The following is an 18425-nucleotide window of genomic DNA, read 5'->3' as shown; positions in this document are numbered from 1 at the left end:
AACCTGGTTCAAATCAACACCCTGAATCCTTACAAAACCATGGAGTTTTAGAACTCCTTCATCTCCCTGAAGGAAGTTTCTCCAGAATGCTCTCCTAGAATCTGAAGAGATACAGAATTCATTCATTAGTGCATCCAGCACCCAGAAAAGTTCCTGACACATAGTAAGCACTGAAAAAATATTGGATGGATGGATGGATCAAAGTTAAAGTCGCTCAGTCATGTTTGACTCTTCACGACCTCATGGACTATGCAGTCCATGGAATTCTCTAGGCCAGAATACTGGAGTGGGTAGCCTTTCCCTTCTCTGGGGCAATCTTCCCAACCCAGGGATAGAACCCAGGTCTCTCACATTGCAGGCGGATTCTTTACCAGCTGAGCCACAAGGGAAGTCCAAGAATACTGGATTGGGTAGTCTATCCCTTCTCCAGCAGTTCATCCTGATCTAGGAATTGAACTGTGGTCTCCTGCATTGCAGGTGGATTCTTTACCAGCTATCAGGGAGGCCCCAGATGGATGGATAGATGAAATAAATGAATCACTCATTTATAAGCAACTTCACAAACTCGCTTAGAACCACCCTGGCAACAGTGGATCTCTGACCCAGAAAAAGTTCCTCAGAATTGACTCATTCCATCTTGTACTTGATTCAAGGGCACTTTAGGATCAATCCAGGTCCCTTTTGACAAGAGATAAACAGAAATTGGGAGAGCTTTTATTTTCTTGTGGTACAGAGATGCGTGTATTACATTGAGGTCGTATCTTCTGAGACTCTGAAATGTCCTACACTTTATCAGAGATTCACAGATTTTCATTGCCATGACCAGTCTTTAAGGTTTCACACAGTTTTTCCAAGGTCAACTAGGGATATTTTGTATTTTAGCATAAAAAGTAACCTGAATATAAGAGTTACGCTCCTGAACTGCTCCTGAAAGATCTTGAAACTATCCCATGGGGTTGGTCCATGTTGCAACAACTTTTACTAGTTATTCAACCAAATATTTATTGAGGATTAATTTTGTTACTAGATGCTAGGAATACAGCAGGAAATGTCCCTACTTTCTTGGGGCTTCCATTCAAGTGTGGAAAAATAGATAATCAACAAACAAATGAATCAAATACCTACAGATAGTAATGTGTACTGCACAGACACTACTAGGGTCATGAAATCTATTAATTTAGTTTATCAGCATGTTTTCTTCCCTGACTGATCCTCAAGTTTGTGCCCATAACTAGTACTTTTTCCCCTCTATTGCCTTTGTTTTCTAACTTCTGGGAAAGTTACTAAAAAATTGTGTGCAGGGACCCCATATTTGCAGCCAACTCAGACTATCATTTTCCTTCTTTGTGGGTGTCATTCAAAACTTCTAGAGGCATTCTGGAGCAGCTGCTTTTTCTATTTCAGTAAGAATATGTAAGCAGTCTCTTGATATATGGCAGTACATGGGCTTAAAAATTAGGAAACCAGGGGAGAAAGCTTCCAGCTCACCTGGTACATTTCTCTTCATTTCATCACAGCACTTGAGGGTTGGTCAACTGAGTAACTCAGAACCAGCACACTATTTTAACCTTGGAGAACGCTCCACCAAGATTTCACACAACAATCTTTGACTAACATTTCCCTGGGATGTCAGATCTTTCTCTTATTATCACTGGATAGCAATATTGATTCTAAAAGGAATGACTTCTAATAAAGTCTTCTTCTAAATCATACCAGATGTTATCTTATTTAACCAAATGGTGTTGATTAAAAGGCTAAAATGAAAGGTAAGTGGGCTGCTTTGTTTACTGGTGGAAGCAATTATTTCTTCAGCCCTAGTCTTCCATCTCCATAAATTAATGCTCTTTTCCCTGTGCTTCATTGATGGGTGATGAATTATGCAAATATTTTTCCTGCAAGAATTAGATGAAATAGTCGCACCAGTTCTTACAGCAAGACATTATAAATAATGGCAAACTATAATTCGATTTAAAATATTGTCCTCATCTATGGCCATACCACCCTGAATGTGCCCAATCTCATTTATTAATAAAATATTGTCCTAAACTTAGGTCACCTAAGTTCAAATGTTTTAACCTTTAAATCAACTCTATGAATCAAATTATATTTGTACATACATGATTTTCTACAGAAATGAGCCATTTTGGCATTTGCTTTATTAAGAGAGTGATTTTTGGCCAGTTTAGAATTATATCATTTCAATTCAACAGTCATCTTCTTTTCTACTACTAGTTCTACTGCTTGAAGCTACAGTCATTTCATCCTGATGTCATAATGAAAATAAAAATAAATGATTCATTAATTCACATAGTCTGCCTATTTCACAATAAGGGTATAGGTGCATTAACAGTTTTAAAAGTCAGATAATGAAGCTATTTTTAAAAAACTAGATGAAAACCAAATGACTTAAAATAGTTCACAATTAAACCAAAAACTTGCTCACGCCCTTTCTCTCACAAAGAAGGTATTTAAAACTGCAAATTGGCTGAGACTAATTGATCCAAAAGCATTTCTGATTAGCAGTCTTAATAATGTGCTAGCATCAGTTCGTCCCAATTCCCAGGATTTGCACGTGTCAGCATGACTCAAGAGAAAGAGCTAAACCATGGTCTCAACAGCCTGACGCAAGCATACACGGTAAACGGTGCCTCTCGGCCCCAGGCCATCCCATCTCACTTGACCCCACTGTACCAGACGCGGAAAGCCACTGGGCTGCGCTCCGCAGTGAGGGAATGAAGTACATCGATCGCTTGAGATTATTAGCTGGAGTGGAATGAGCCTCCTCCTTATTATGCAGATTAGTGGAGCTCCCCATCCTAGCATATTGTGCAGATGCGGGCCAGCAGCTGCTCCTACAGATGGCAAGTACACAACTCCATTAGGATGGATCTATTGTCTACGCCCGGCTTGCAGAGAGGCGGACTCAGCAATGAGGAACTGTTACAGGGTGAGATGTAAAGGCGCACACACACACACACTCTTAAAATCTGTACCCAAGAGACTCTTTACACAGCAGGGCCGAAAGCACTCAAATTAGAAATCTACCCTAAATAAGGATTTGCGTATGTCACAATTAAGCTTGTGTATTTTTTAAAGCAGATTAACCATTAAAATTGAGTAGCACAATTCAAATTTTGCAATGCCACACTATTAAATATTCAGATTAAAAACAAATCCTAGGCAATTCATTCAGAAATTTGCACAACATTCAGTTCTTCTGGGACCTTCTGTTGTTCTAGTTCCCTTTCAAAGAACCTTTTAAAAAAAGCAAGTTTATTTTCCATATCAAAATGTGCTAGAGAACTGAGTTTCCCCTATTAAAATGTTTGTTTTAGGATAGCTTGTCCTTTCGGAGTTATCATTTATTTGAAAGAGCATCAAAGCAGTTAATTCAAGTTAATCTGGAGTCAAAAGTATGCATATGTGAATCCTTTTTGAATAAATATTTTAATCATTAGTAACTAAATAATATGGTCTGCTGCATAATTTTGGATGTGGTATAAAATAATTTGATTATTAATTGAAGCTATTAAGCTGAGTAAAGAATTGGTTTTTGCTCCTGATTTTGTTTTTAGCTAATGTTTACCTAGGTCTTCCTCTAAAGTTTAATCTAAAAAACTAGAACTTTCTGAAGAGTAGGAGGGAACTGCCAAAATGTTATGAATGTAATTTTAAATGTCTTATCAAAATAAATGTACTTCAATAAGTGCAGTCTTCAAAAGCTAAAAAAATTCAAGTTTAAAGGTAAATGAACAATGGAAAGAAAAGTGGCAAAATTATGTAGTTTAATAAATGTGGACAGCCAACTAAAACAATGTAAATTTATATCCAGAAAACACCTGTTAAAGAGTTAAAACTGCAAGAAGGAGGGAAAAAATGTAAATAGATTGTTCCAGAACCATGTTTACCAAACTTTGTCTCCCATACAAAGAGATAGATCACAACCCAGTACACACACATGCATCTATGTACGATGACTTTTACAAAACTTACCCTCGCTTCACATGATATATTCTGAGGTTTCCTATTTCATTCAATTCATATTTTCTAGTGCTGGCTGTGATAGTAAATGTATTTCATGGTCCTTTTTATGACCTGCTGTTTGAAAAAACTACTACTCTAGAATGTGGCCAGGCAGGTAGTATTGTTTAAAAAAAGAAGAAATATATGTGTCAATACCAACATTAGCACTAAATATGAGAAGTGGCCTACTCCACATTGCCAAACACAGACAGAACTCGCACTATGTAGGACTTTGCAGGAAGCAAAATCTGAGAACAGCTGCCTCCTTCCTCCAGAATGAATCATAAAGTAAATGACTAGTGGCTGAAAGAAGCATCAGGAATGGAACAAACAGATTTCAGGATGGTCTGGGGGAAAAATTGTGGCCCTAGAACTCATGCTAGACATCTGTAAGATCATAAAATAATCTAGGTTCATTGGAGAAGCTAGAGGGTTGAATGGCACATCCTAAATAGGCAGGTAAGAATTAGGAAAGCAGAACCCCTGTACCCAAGGCTGGAAATAGATCCTGCTTCCAAAGACAATCTAAACCTTTGTAGAGAGCCAACCCCAATATAGTCAAGATCTACAAAACCACAGAGCTCCTGAAAGTCCAATCATCACTACGGAGAGAACATGGCAGGAATAAACTCGTTGAGTGTATTAATCAGGAACTCAACAATAGTAGGAGTGTACCAACAGTACACTTGGAAGGCAGGAGAAGGGGATAACATAGGATGAGATGGTTGGATGGCATCACTGACTCAATGGACATGAGTATGCGCAAACTCCAGGAGATGGTGAGGACAGGGAAGCCTGGCGTGCTGCAGTCCATGGGGTCGCAAAGAGTCGGACACAACTTAGCGACAGAACACTTAAAATGGATTGAAATTATAATTCAGGAAAGTGAATCTTTTGCCAATGCATACAATTTGAACCTAAAATTCAAACGTCCTGTGAATTCATTTCACCTCAACATACATTTTTAACTGAAGCTTCATGAGTCCAGAAACGTGATCTATGCTATTTACTGCTGCATCCACAGAACATTGTACATTGTCTTACCCAGAAAAGCCACTCAGTAAAGAGGTGATGCATGAGTCTGTCAGCACATATAATAGTGCACATGGAATAACATACATGTACACAATTATATCACTGTACAATAAATGCAGAAATTCAAATATATAGAGTACAGTCAGCAAAGAAAGGTTTATTGGGGAGTGGGGGGACCATGGGACACTTTGAGATGTTTTGAAGGATAATCCAAACTATGGACATGCCAGAGAAAAAGCACTAGAATGTGCAAAGGCACAGAGCTGTGAGACATCAAGAGGACTGCAAGTAGTGCCTCATGGCAAGAAAATTGTATCCATACCTCAGGAGACTGGGGTGAGGGCAGGGAAAAATACTAGGCTGGTGAAGGAAGCTGAAGCCAGGGCATAAAGGGACCTGATGTCATGCCAGAGAAGAGCCTGAACTTTAATACATCATGAAGAGTTTTACACAGAAAGGAGACCAGTCAGATTGAATTCAGATTTTTCTGGATTATCTAAATAAAGCATACTTAATAACTTATTATAAAACCTTTATAATATATTTGCTTTCCTCTCTGGCAATAGACCGCCTTTGCTGCCAGTATGCTCCTATCTGCTGCCTGGACTTTGGTAGGACATCAGCAAACCTAACAGCTCTTCTTCCTCCCTCTAGACAAATCAGGCTGTCATTTCTGTATCTTGAATCCCAGGCTCAGTATTGTCCTCCTTCACTTACCAAAGACAACGGGTATTGTTTAACTTATCTTTCTCTCAAACTTAGGTTGTTTGAATGTAGGCCACTGACTAACATTTTAACCATTAATTAAGGCAGATTAAAGATTCCCCCTCCCCAGTTTCAGGAATTCACAAATGAATTTCAAATGTTTTAATAGAATATTTGCTATTGATGTGTTCTTCATAGCAGCTTTTATTGTTGACTTCTCCAAATTCTCCTTGGTTCCTCTGCTCAGACTTTTTGTGTCACCCAGCATTCTTCTCACTCCCCATTTCCATTTGTCAAAATCCTTCTCCCACCATGACACTGAATCACATTCATTCTTGTTCTATAGCTGGATGTGAACATATCAGACTGCCCCATGGACTGCAACCCTCAAGGGCAGGAACCAAGAGTAATTTATCTTTCATCCCACTCACATCCAATATAGCAGATAAGATAGTAAATGAGAATAAATGAAATAGCATATGTGAAATCCCTGTGTATAATGCAAATTACCATGAAAGTGGTAGTTCTTATTAGATGATTTCTCTCCCTCTCATCGGAGAAGGCGATGGCACCCCACTCCAGTACTCTTGCCTGGAAAATCCCATGGACGGAGGAGCCGGGTAGGCTGCAGTCCATGGGGTCGAGAAGAGTCGGACACGACTGAGCGACTTCACTTTCACTTTTCACTTTCATGCTTTGGAGCAGGAAATGGCAACCCACTCCAGTGTTCTTGCCTGGAGAATCCCAGGGGCAGAGGAGCCTGGTGGGCTGCCGTCTATGGGGTCGCACAGAGTCGACACCACTGAAGCAACTTAGCAGCAGCAGCAGCAGCTCCCTCTCTTTCTCTATTATACACACATGTATACAGAGCAAAAGAATTCACTGTTTTTCCTATGGGTTTGTGTTTATCCATCTATATTATCCACCCCATAAGAGTCTGAGGGTCCCCCCACCCTACCTCCCTCTATCATTCTCTTCTCCAACAATCCTCTTGCTTTTTTTATTCTCTGTCTTCATCCCAAGGTCTTAGCCAACCATCTTCCCAGTCAGAGTGGAGGCTCATACCAAATAAACCTACATGTTTATATTTGCCCCATGGACTGCCTTCATGATTTTATGTGTATGTGAGAGTGTGTGTGTGTGTGTATGTGTGTGTGTAATTAGTTAACACATTAAAATCAGAGGAATGCACATTAAAATTCTGCTTGGAGGGGAATTCCCTGGTGGTCCAGTGATTAAGGGTCTGCCTTCCGATGCAGGGGATATGGATGTGACCTCTGGTTGAGGAAATGGGATCCCACATGCAGCGGGGCAACTAAGCTCACATGCTACAACTAAGACTCTGACTCAGCCTCTGACTCAGCCAAAAATAAGTAATTAAATGTTTTTTAAAAAATCCACTTGGGGTTTCTAATGAAGCACGGAAGCAGAGATGCTCTCTACCTGAGGTCCACCCTTCCCTGTTTGGTAGTGCCCACTCTTCCCATTGCCTCCTTGGTACTAAGGCAAGAGTCACACATAACTTATCAATATGCTTCTGCTGCTGTTTTTCTTACTCTAGAGGCATATTTTGTTGATTTCACATCTCTACCAAAAGTGGGAAAAAGAAAAACAGATGAAGAAGGCTGCATGAACTTTCTGACAGCAGACCTGCTGCACTTATTTATGTTACTCATGTGGCCACTGGAACATGTGATTTTTACATCTCTGATACAGTGCATCTGTATCTGTGAGTCTGATCAAGGAAGCAGGACCACTATGAGTGACATGAAGTAAAGGGTTTGTTATGCAATTGGAGTTGGTAAAGAAATTACAGAAATCTGGTAGTGGACCTGAAACTAACTGTCTTAGGTCAGCAGGGCCAACAGTCAGGGAAAAAACTTGGGCATGGAGCAGGAAAGAAAAGAGGCAAACTGGCACCTGTGAGGACAAACTGGAACCTCCAACAGTCTCTCATCACCTCCAACCTCGGTGAAGCTGATACTCTTCACTGCTGGTCCCAGGACTTAGATGAGCTGAAGTTCAGTCTTAACACCAATCAGGAGAGCCAGAAAATATTAACTTGGTACAAAATAATTGTGGTTTCAGACAGTGAATTTTAAATCATTATAACTAAGCTCAAACACATCTTTATTAATCAAAATAGGAAACATTACAATCAACACATTTTTGCCAACAAGAAATAAGTGTGTTTACAAATAAGTTTGTAGTGTAAAAATCCATGCTTCAGAATTTGATGAACTCTTGGAAGGCATTTTCTGCATCCTGCTGGTTGTGGGAGCATTTTCCCTGCAAAAGTTGTCCAGATGCTTGAAGAAGTGGTAGTTGATTGGTGAGAGGTCACGTGAATATGGCGGACGAGGCAAAACTTCAAAGCCCAATTCATTCAATGATTGAATCATTGGTTATGCGAGGTGAAGTGGGGCGTTGTCGTGGAAAAGAATTGGGCCCATTCTGTTGATCAGTATCAGCTGCAGGCATTGCAGTTTTCAGTACATCTCATCAATTTGCTGAGCATACTTCTCAGATGTAATGGTTTTGCCGGGATTCAGAAAGTTGTAGTGGATCAGTCTGGCAGCAGACCACCAAACAGTGATCATGACCTGTTCTTGGTACAAGTTTGGCTTTGGGAGCTTTGGAGCTGCTTCTCAGTCCAACCACTGAGCTGGTCATCACTGATTGTTTATAAAATCCACTTTTCATCACACATCATGATCTGATCAAGAAATGGTTTATTGTTGTTGAGTAGGATAAGAGAAGACGACACTTCAAAACAACGATTTTTTGATTTATGGCCAGCTCATGATGTACCCACTTATTTTTCACATTTCCCATTTGCTTCAAAAGCTGAGCAACTTTAGATCAGTCAACATTGAGTTCTTAGGCAACTTCTCATGTAACTGGAAGAGGATCAGCTTCGATGATGGCTCTCAATTGGTTGTTGTCAACTTCTGATGGCTGGCCACTATGCTTCTCATCTTCAAGGCTCCTGTCTCCTCTGCAAAACTTCTTGAACCACCACTGCACTGAATGTTTATTAGCAGTTCCTGGCCAAATGCGTTATTGATGTTGCAAGTTGTCTCTGCTGCTCTACAACCTATTTTGAACTCAAAAAAAATCGTTCAAATTTGCTTTCTAACATCATTTCTTTTTTTTTTTTATCATTTCTATAATATAAAATAAATATAAAATAAAAAGCAAGTAATAAGTCATTAGCAAAAAACAAAGCAAGAAATGCACATTAAAATGATGTATAACATAATCACACTTATTTAAGAATGTATTCCAGTATTTGGAGAAGGCAATGGCACCCCACTCCAGTACTCTTGCCTGGAAAATCCCATGGACGGAGGAGCCGGGTAGGCTGCAGTCTATGGGGTCATTGGGAGTAGGACACGACTGAGCGACTTCCCTTTCACTTTTCACTTCCAGGCATTGGAGAAGGAAATGGCAACCCACTCCAGGGTTCTTGCCTGGAGAATCCCAGGGACGGGGGAGTCTGGTGAGCTGCCGTCTGTGGGGTTGCATAGAGTCGGACACGACTGAAGCAACTTAGCGGCAGCAGCTTCCCTTTGATCTCCCAAAGCTCAGGTAAATTTCTTTAGTGACCAACCCTGACCCAGAACCATACAGTGAAGGGAATTCTTGGAAATTCCTCCTTATCTAAGTGACTTAGGACAAAACCACTGTAGCACCCACCAATTTGTTTGGGCAGGTCTAATTACCAGAGTGTTCACAATGAATAAATATTTATTGTACTTCAACTGAACAAATAAATCTAACCTAATCATAGAAGGAAAAAAAAAACATAGCTTAGAAAACACAAAAATGACTTAGAGAATGTAAGGATATATTGTAATCATGATCTAACAACCAACCCAGCATCTTGCCATAGTAAATGGTTAATGTATTTTAGTGAATTATATCAGATAGTCCTGGTTATCTAGTTAAAAGCCAAATTAAAGATAAGATTCATATTAGGGAGAATAGCAATATCAAAGAACAGCTTTTGGTTTTACTAATGTTTCATTAAGAAAGATGCTCTTCTTTAGACAAAGTAAATATGGTGTTTATATACCAAATATCCCTTTTATCGATCACAGCCGTGTCATGGAAAAGGGGCTTGAATAACTTAGTGAAGCTATGAATCATGCCATGCAGGGTTACGTAAGATGGACAGGTCATAGTGAAGAGTTCTGACAAAATGTGGCCCACCAGAGGAGGAAATAGCAGCCCACTCCAGTATTCTTGCCTAGAAAGCCCTATGGACAGTATGAAAAGGCAAAAAGATATGACAACAGAAGATGAGCCCCACAGGCCGGAAGGTATCCAATATGTTACTGGGGAAGAACAGAGAGCAATTACTAATAGCTCCAGAAAGAATGAAGCAGCTGGATCAAGGTAGAAATGAGAAATGACAAAGTAGAAATCCTCAGTTGGATGTGTCTGGTGATGAAAATAAAGTCTGATGCTGTAAAGAACAATATTGCATAGGAACCTAGAATGTTAGGTCCATGAATCAAGGTAAATTGAATGTGGTCAAGCAAGAGATAGTAACAGTGAACATCAACATCTTCGGAATCAGTGGACTAAAATGGATGGGAATGGGCTAATTTAACTCAGAGGACCATTATACCTACTACTGTGGGCAGGCATCCCTCAGAAGAAATGAAGTAGCCCTCATAGTCAACAAAAGAGTGTAAAATGCAGCACTTGGGTACAGCCTCAAAAACAACAGAATGATCTTGGTTTATTTCCAAAGCAAACCATTCAACAATACAGTAATCCAAGTCTATGCCCCAACCACTGATACTAAAGAAGCTGAGGTTGACCAGTTCTATGAAGACTTACAACACTTTCTAGAAATAACACTGTGAGTGATATGGAAAAAGGAATTCACTATAGAGGTTAGATCTGACAAAACCATGAGGATGGATGAAGAAATCTATATAATTCAACCAAGATAAATTCCTAGATGGCTTATGTAAGTTGATTTAGCTTTATATTTGATTTATTTTTCAATATTACTTATCAAGAAAGGTGTATTTGACTTCTTGATAAGCAGCATTGAAAAATATCACTCACAGTGAGTCAGCTTCTCTGACCAAACTCCCACTGATACCTCATAGATGTTTGGTGCCAGGGATCTCAAAGTCAAATGCATCAGAGGACAAACAGAAAGAATTCTCCCACTTACTGGATTAATATATCTAACTTAATAAGAGTGGTCCCCAAGCTAGCTATTGATAGAAGTTTTCAGTGTAATTGGATGACATATTCTTAATTTATCTGCGTACACATTTTCTTTTAGCAAAGGTTAACAAGAAATTCTCTAACAATTATTTTGATAGGCATTAGAAATTAAAATGGCATATTGTATTAACATGATATTTAGCTCAGAAATACTTGAGTTTTTTAAAGAGTCACACCTCTTTATGCATCTTTCCAAGACAAATATTATATCCCTTAGACCTTGAGCTCTACCAGTTCTAGAACAGATCTCAAAATGAAACCCATATTTGAGTTCTAGTTCTTCAAAGTGTGTAAATCTGAAACTTCCCAGAAAAGACCACCCCTTGATATGGAAGCTTCCGAGAAGGAAGATCATGTTTTCCACAGAATCCTGAGGGATTCCATGATCTACTTTCAGCACATTATGTCAGTAAGTTCAATGCAGTTCAAAGTCACAGGTCAGTCATGAGGTTTAAAACATTCATCCTGTTAAATCTGAAGAATAACCCATCAATGTAATCATATCTAAACATCTACTTTGAATCCCTAATTATTAAATGAGCTTGTCCACCAGAACTCTATACCTGTACACCCATATGAAAAATGTACTGCAGACTGCTTAAAAAATATATATTCTAGGCCCATTATAAAAGATGCCTAAGCATCACTAATTATTTTGACTTTGGAAACTCATTAACAAATATTTACATCCTGCAACAGATCCAATTTCAGAATAAGCTACAGCTGGAGAAGATTACAGTACAAACAAAAAATTCTCTGACTCTCTCAAACTTATGAGTCCTGGATGAGAAATTCAGAAGGATTGAATTCTTCTGCTTTGGAGACCAAAATGAGAATAAATCATTGTATCAACTGATGATTATTTAAATGTGCTGTTAAGCACATATTCCTGATGGATTTATTTCAAATTCATTTTCATATTTAGACAATAGGTGAGGTTAAAATGTGTATACTACATGCAGAAACATATATGTCTATTTACAAAATATAGATGAGCAATAATCCTGCAGTGTTATTTGGGCATTTTTAGTGCTCACTAGTGAAGAGCTCACCACCTGCTGTGGTTTTATAGGCAGCAGAGACAAGTAACTTTGGGGCTCCAAATGTCAAATCCTTCTACCTAGTTATTCAATAGTAACATCAAGCACATGGATGGAGATGTTCATTCAGAATTTTTGTATGTGAAATAAACAAGAAAAACTGAAAATTCTATTAAGATATTCCCTCCTACCCCACCTTTCTATACACACACACACACACACACACAGTGCATGACCCTCAGGCAGTATGCCCTCTAAAATGGAACACTGACTTCAGGCATAACTTGGTGGCCACTTCAGGGAGGCAGGTGCTCAGCTTCTTTCATCTTTGCTCTGTGACAGTTTCTCTGTCATGTACACGGTCATCAGCCTGACACATGTATGCCATCCCCTTTAATAACCTAGAGAGGTCTTAGAGTCAGAGGTTCCCTTCAAATGACTGACAGCCAGGGGGGTACCATACCCGCAATAGAGCTGTCAGCTGGGGTGAGAAGATAGGGTCTGCGGGGAATTCCTTTCTCTCCCAACAAGGAACCTTCACTCAGCATGACCTGCTTTGGAAAAAGCTTTGGACAAGGTCCTTTCTTTCCCACTTCAAATCCTGCCTTGAAACAAGCTTTCTCTGCCACTTGCAATTACTGTAAATCAATTTCCAAACAGAAATTCACTATGCTAAGTATGCATCAGCCAGATGAGTAGAAAGATGACAGGTGACCCTGACTCCTGTCAGGTGGGATCTCCTCTTTCTTCTCCCACAAACCCCCAAGAAATTACAAGATGACTCAGACACACAGAATTACGAGACTGGAGGTGACCTCAGGAGACGATCCTGTCCGGCCTTCTGGAATTGCCCACAACCTAAACTCCTCTTGCTTTTTCAGTATATTGAGTTTTTACTGCTATTGTTTAATAAAACCAAAATGTTAATATAAACATCTTCAATGAGAAATACAAATTAGCATAGGAACCAGAGACTTCCATTCCAATCACCAACCCATTCTGTGTAACCCCCATTTAACTCTTAATTTTATGTACTGAGTTGACCAAAAATTCAAACTTCTGGCCAAGCCAATACTTTGTGATATGTCACAATCCAGTATTCGTTACTCCTTATGTGAAAAATCTTTCTATTAAGTAACATTTTAGACTCAGAAGCCCTGTGAATTATCTGTAATTTTCTTCCCTCAGGTAACTCTTCTAAATTCCTAAGTTCTTCGTTTCCAGAGGAAATTATTGAGCGGTATGTGGGCTGGCCTGGGCTCCTATAGAGATCATGAGTGGGGCCAGGATAGGCCTCTGCCTTGCATGAAATATCTTTAATCTCATCATCCTTCTTAAAGGAACAGGAATCTACTACTAGAAGAAAAAGACAAACTGTAGAAGCAAAGACCATAAACCATTGTGACAGAAGCGGATTCTGCCATGATCGGCAGGCTCACAGATTGATGGGCAATGCAGGAAGAATCCATAGACATAGCCAGCTTTGCCACAATGAAGTTGATTGGCTGCCATGGTAGTCAATGTACAAGAGGACTTACTGAAAACAAACAGTGGGAAATTTTTCTTCACTGTCTGCCTGGAGCTGGTATAGAGAAGGGAAGAATACAGATAAGCCTTGTTATGCTAAGTGAAAAAAGCCAAGCACACAATGCCACATATGGTCTTATTCCATTTATAGGAAATATTTAGAACAGGCAAATTCATAGGGACAGAAATCAGGTTAGTAGTTGCCAGGGGGACTGGAGCAGGAGGATGGGGAGTAACTGTTCACCGGGTAAAGGGTTTCCTTTGGGGATGATTAAAACATTTTGGAACTAGATAGTGGTGATGGTTGTATAATATTATGAATGTACTAAACATCACTGATTGTAAATTTTATGTGTTTATGTTGAAAGAGGATATCCCTGTGGCCTTTAAGAGAAGGGATATTTTCTCCAGTACCTGTGGTCCTCCCATGCAGCCAGAATGGAGGAGCAGATGACAGACCAAAAGGGAGAAGAAAAGAGGAACCCCCAAGAGGAAGAGGGAGAGTAAGGCAGCTGCTCCCTCTTCCAGGATCACACCAAGGAAAAGGTCTTCACATGCACTTGTGTCACAAGCACTTTCTCACATACCTTGAAAGACCCAGACAGGCCCAGACTAAAACCTGGCTCATCCTTCTAGCTATGTGGCTCTTGACAAGACATATCACCAAGCACTCCTGGAGTGCCCACTGCATGCGGGACTGTGTCATTAGCCCTACATACGTCATCTCCATAGCCTATGAGGCAGCAGTTGATAGCTCCTCTAATGGACATATGAGAAGCCTGCAATTTAAAATGGTTTAAGAAGTTGCCCCAAATCATTCAAGCAGTAAGAACACAGTTAAAATTATTAAGCTTTACTGTCCCAATTTCTAAAATGAGGAGAATAATAACTGCTTTGCAAGGTTATCACAAAGATTAGAGATGAAGCATGGAATGTCACTGACATCTGGATGGCACTGCACAGGTGCTCAGTAAATGGTAGCTAGAATAAGTGATCGACTCCTGAGGCAGCACCACAGAGAAGGATTTTACTGATGAGAGTGGTCACCTGGCTAGTGACAGAAACATGACTGGCTCTAAGTCAACTTAGAAGAAAGTCAGCTTCCTTCTAATGCTCATCTAACCATTTTGTGTTTAAAAGGACACATCCAAGACAATAGACCTATAATAGATCAGTATATAACCAATCAAATCAGGTGCAAGGGCAGGGGAGGGGCAGAAGATAGGTGCCTCTTTGGACAGTCAGACTCCAAATGAAGGGAAGGGATTGGGAGCTCTCATCTGATCTGGAAGAAATGGCTCCTGAAAATATTTATCAAGAAGAGTTCTGGAGATGCTCTGGTCTCTGATGGTCCAGCCGCGTGACAGAGTCTATTAATGGTAGCAATAATGATGACAACAAGTGCCATCATTTTGCATTTACTACAACTAGGAATTAATTAAAGTATGTCATACACGTTTTCTTAGATACCTACGTGGAGTAGTTATCATACAGCCTATTTCATTGATGAGAAAACTGAAGCCCAGGACCATGAAGCTACTGAGTGGCTGAACTGGGACTGGAACACAGGCCTGCATGACTGTAAAATCACAGCTCTTGACTAATATATAACTACCCAAGAGGAAGACACCTAGCCCCTCATTACAAGTCACAGCTATGTCAGGCATGAATAGAAATAGGCTAAATAAGTGTCAGTATCTACCCAAGGACTAATATTTGCCAAAGAGGAAAAAAAAGAAAACAGATACAGTGGTCTAGGCCCTGTACAGAATAGAAAGCAGGAAATTCTTCTGGCATGAGAGATTCTATGAATCTCAACACATCACCAAAAGCAGACACTGATGCACACATCAGAGTTAGGGCTTTCTCTCTTGTAGACAGACACTCTGACAACCACTTAGGTCAAACACTTCAGCTTTCCAGACCTCTTAAAGGTATTTTTCCAGTTGGTCCTGGTTCCAGCAAGGTAGAGACAGACCTTCCATTTATAGGCCATAGTGGTACTCTTGGTACAACTAAAACACTAAAGGCATAATTGGCCACATGTGGAATCTGGTTCTTAAAAACTGCACATATGGGACTTCCATGGTGTCACAGTGGACAAGAAGCCACCTGCCAGTGCAGGGGACACTGGTTCAATTCCCGGTCCAGGAAGATTCCACATGTATCTGAGCAACTAAACCCGTGCACCACAACCACTGAGCCTGAGAGCCGTGACTACTGAAGCCTTGTGTCCTAGAGCCTACACGTTATAATTACTGAGCACTCCTGCTGCAACTCCTGAAGAACACGTGCCTAGAGCCTGTGCTCTGCCACAAGAGAAGCCACCACAATGAGAAGCCCAGGTACCACAAGAGTAGCCCCTGCTCATTGCAATTAGAAAAAGCCTGAGCAAAACAATGAAGACTCAGCACAGCCAAAGATAAATTAATTTTAAAAACTGCACAGATGAACCTTAGTAAAAAATACATAAAAGAAACCTTAAATACTCAATGTACAAGTCTCTTTATCCAGCTCTTTTTAAGAGAAGTTTCAGAATTTCTCACCAAATTCATAGTTTAGTCAACACACCACCAAGAGTTTATCTGCAAATGCTGCTATGAGAAAAACACTTGTGATCACATGTCATTTTGAGAGACTGGAATTAATTACTAGATTTACTTATCTGAAAATTATATAACTCTACAGATACTTGATAGCTAACTATGATGGGTGTACTAACACATCTTATGGATTCTAAGATGCACATTCCTTTTTGCACATTTTAACACCTGTGAAATCCAGATGCAGATGTGTTATATGCAGTATAACAGTATAACATATGCAGTATAACACATCTGCATCTGCTCATAGGGTGGCCACTATCAGCAAGACCACAGTCCTGGCAGAGTTGTCATGTTCTGCTCATGTGAGAACATTAAAAGCGCCAGCATCAAAAATTGTGGAATGAATGTTACTGACAATGTAAGAAAATCCCAGAGTGAACAGTGGGGCACTTTTTAAAGAAATGCTATATCATGAATGCTATTGATAACCCAGAAGAAAGTAGTGGAAAGCATTTCATCCTAGTTTAGTTTAGCATTCCATCATTAATTTGTGACAGATAAAATACTCATACTTCTTCTAATCAGTAACACATGAGATTTGCTGGATTTTAAGGGACAAGTATACCACAATGCAGTGAGTTTACAGGAATAAAAGAAACAAATCTCTAATAATTAAAAGAAAATAAATCTAATTTCCTTTCATTCTAGGAATATTAAAGTTTAAAATATCACAGTAACATTTATGTATAATATACACTCTACCTGAAAAAGATGCTACGACATGAACCATTTTCTTGTTGCTTCTTAAACTTTATTTAAAACATAGTATCTACTATATTTTCAATACAAAAGAATTGAAGAAATTCTTAAAATCCTCAAAATAGGAAAATAATTTATATTACAAAGTGTCACACATTTAAACTTAAGTTAAATAGAAACTTGCTAAGCCTCAGTTTCTTCATTCATAAAATGGGGTTCATTTTATGAACCCTACTTCATGGGATTTGTTATGAGAATTAAGTGGCTGACACACAGAAAATGTTTGGTAGAGAGATCCATATGGTAGGAGATAAATAATTCATAAATATACTATTCTGATAGTTATTTTTGTGATTCTTTTACATCCTGGCCCAGGACTCAACAAATATTTTTGTTAAGAGTGTAAAAAATGAGAAACCAAAGTGTCATATTTCCATCATTTCAAAAGATTCTATTCCCAGAAATGAATTATTTGAAAATGTTATTTTTAAGCTTACATAATACTTTCCTCATAGATGCAAAACCAGATGATTTTCAAAGTATTTTTGCAGGAATAAAGATGAAAAAGTAAGTCCATTTTTCTCTGACACTTTGGTACTAAAAAGGATTAATGGCTCAGTGCATTCAGGGAAAAGATGCAGTCTGAAGAGATATCCTTGGTATTGGGGGTGGGTTGTGAGGGGCTGAGTTAGGGTTAGGGGAGGGTAGAGAGAGAAGAGAGAAAACTGCAGTTGTTTATAATCCACAATTCAATTTCAATCTTTGACGAGGTAGAGTCTGTGCCCCTACACACACTTTTCTTTTTTTTTAAGATCTTGAAAATGTTTAGTCAAATGGGTCTTAAATGTCAGTACTCTGGTGAGGAAGGAAAAGGGCAACACACACATATCCTTGCCCGGTTTGGTTCAAGCAAGATACGTAAGAAAACAAGCTCAAAATAAAACAGGGGATACCACAATTATAAGGTACCCTTCTCAAAAAGAAAAAAAAAAAAAAACTGTGCTTAACATTAAAATGTGAAACATCAAGAGGTGGCTGTAGATTTTATAATTTTATAACTAGGTTTTTTTCTAATCCTAAAAACAAAGTATGTTTGATAACATGCCATTTCATAAATATCATGTATTTATACAGTAGGAACACTTTTTGCACATATTCCACATTTACATTTCAAATGTGCATTTTGAAGATACCTACCAAACACTAAATCACAGATAGAAACCCACAGCCTCCTAGGTAGACAGCAAGGTCATGCGAAGGGCACGGGGAGGGAAGTTAGGAGACCTGTCTCTCCTTCCAGGCATGCCCCAAACCAGCTGAGTGACCATAAAGAGTCCCTTGACCTCTCTGGATCTCCATTTCTCAATTTGGACTTAAGATAGCTCCAATTCCTTTCCAATTCTAACATTCTTTGACTATCATGAGGATTTTGCCCACGGTGACCTTAATGTCAACAACAAATGTAGGGAATAACATTTACAATTCCAATCATTGCATTGTCTTAACTCCTACTCCATCTTACTTCTCTTTATGCTTC

General features: G+C 39.2%; 1 protein-coding gene across 1 annotated transcript in view; it reads right to left on the bottom strand.

Annotated features, from left to right (window-relative positions):
* Window positions 1-7876: 7876 nt before the first annotated feature.
* LNPK (lunapark, ER junction formation factor) overlaps window positions 7877-18425 on the bottom strand; it is a 169203-nt gene continuing 158654 nt past the window's right edge. Inside the window, exon 15 of the mRNA XM_055572159.1 lies at window positions 7877-8860. The gene's annotated coding sequence lies outside the window, so the exon portion shown is untranslated. The remainder of the gene's footprint in view (window positions 8861-18425) is intronic.

Source organism: Bubalus kerabau, chromosome 3 (genome assembly GCF_029407905.1).
Source record: "Bubalus kerabau isolate K-KA32 ecotype Philippines breed swamp buffalo chromosome 3, PCC_UOA_SB_1v2, whole genome shotgun sequence".
NCBI classification, from domain to species: domain Eukaryota; kingdom Metazoa; phylum Chordata; class Mammalia; order Artiodactyla; family Bovidae; genus Bubalus; species Bubalus kerabau.
The sequence above is the reverse complement of the archived record's forward strand: the minus strand, read 5'-3'. Positions and strand labels throughout refer to the sequence as shown.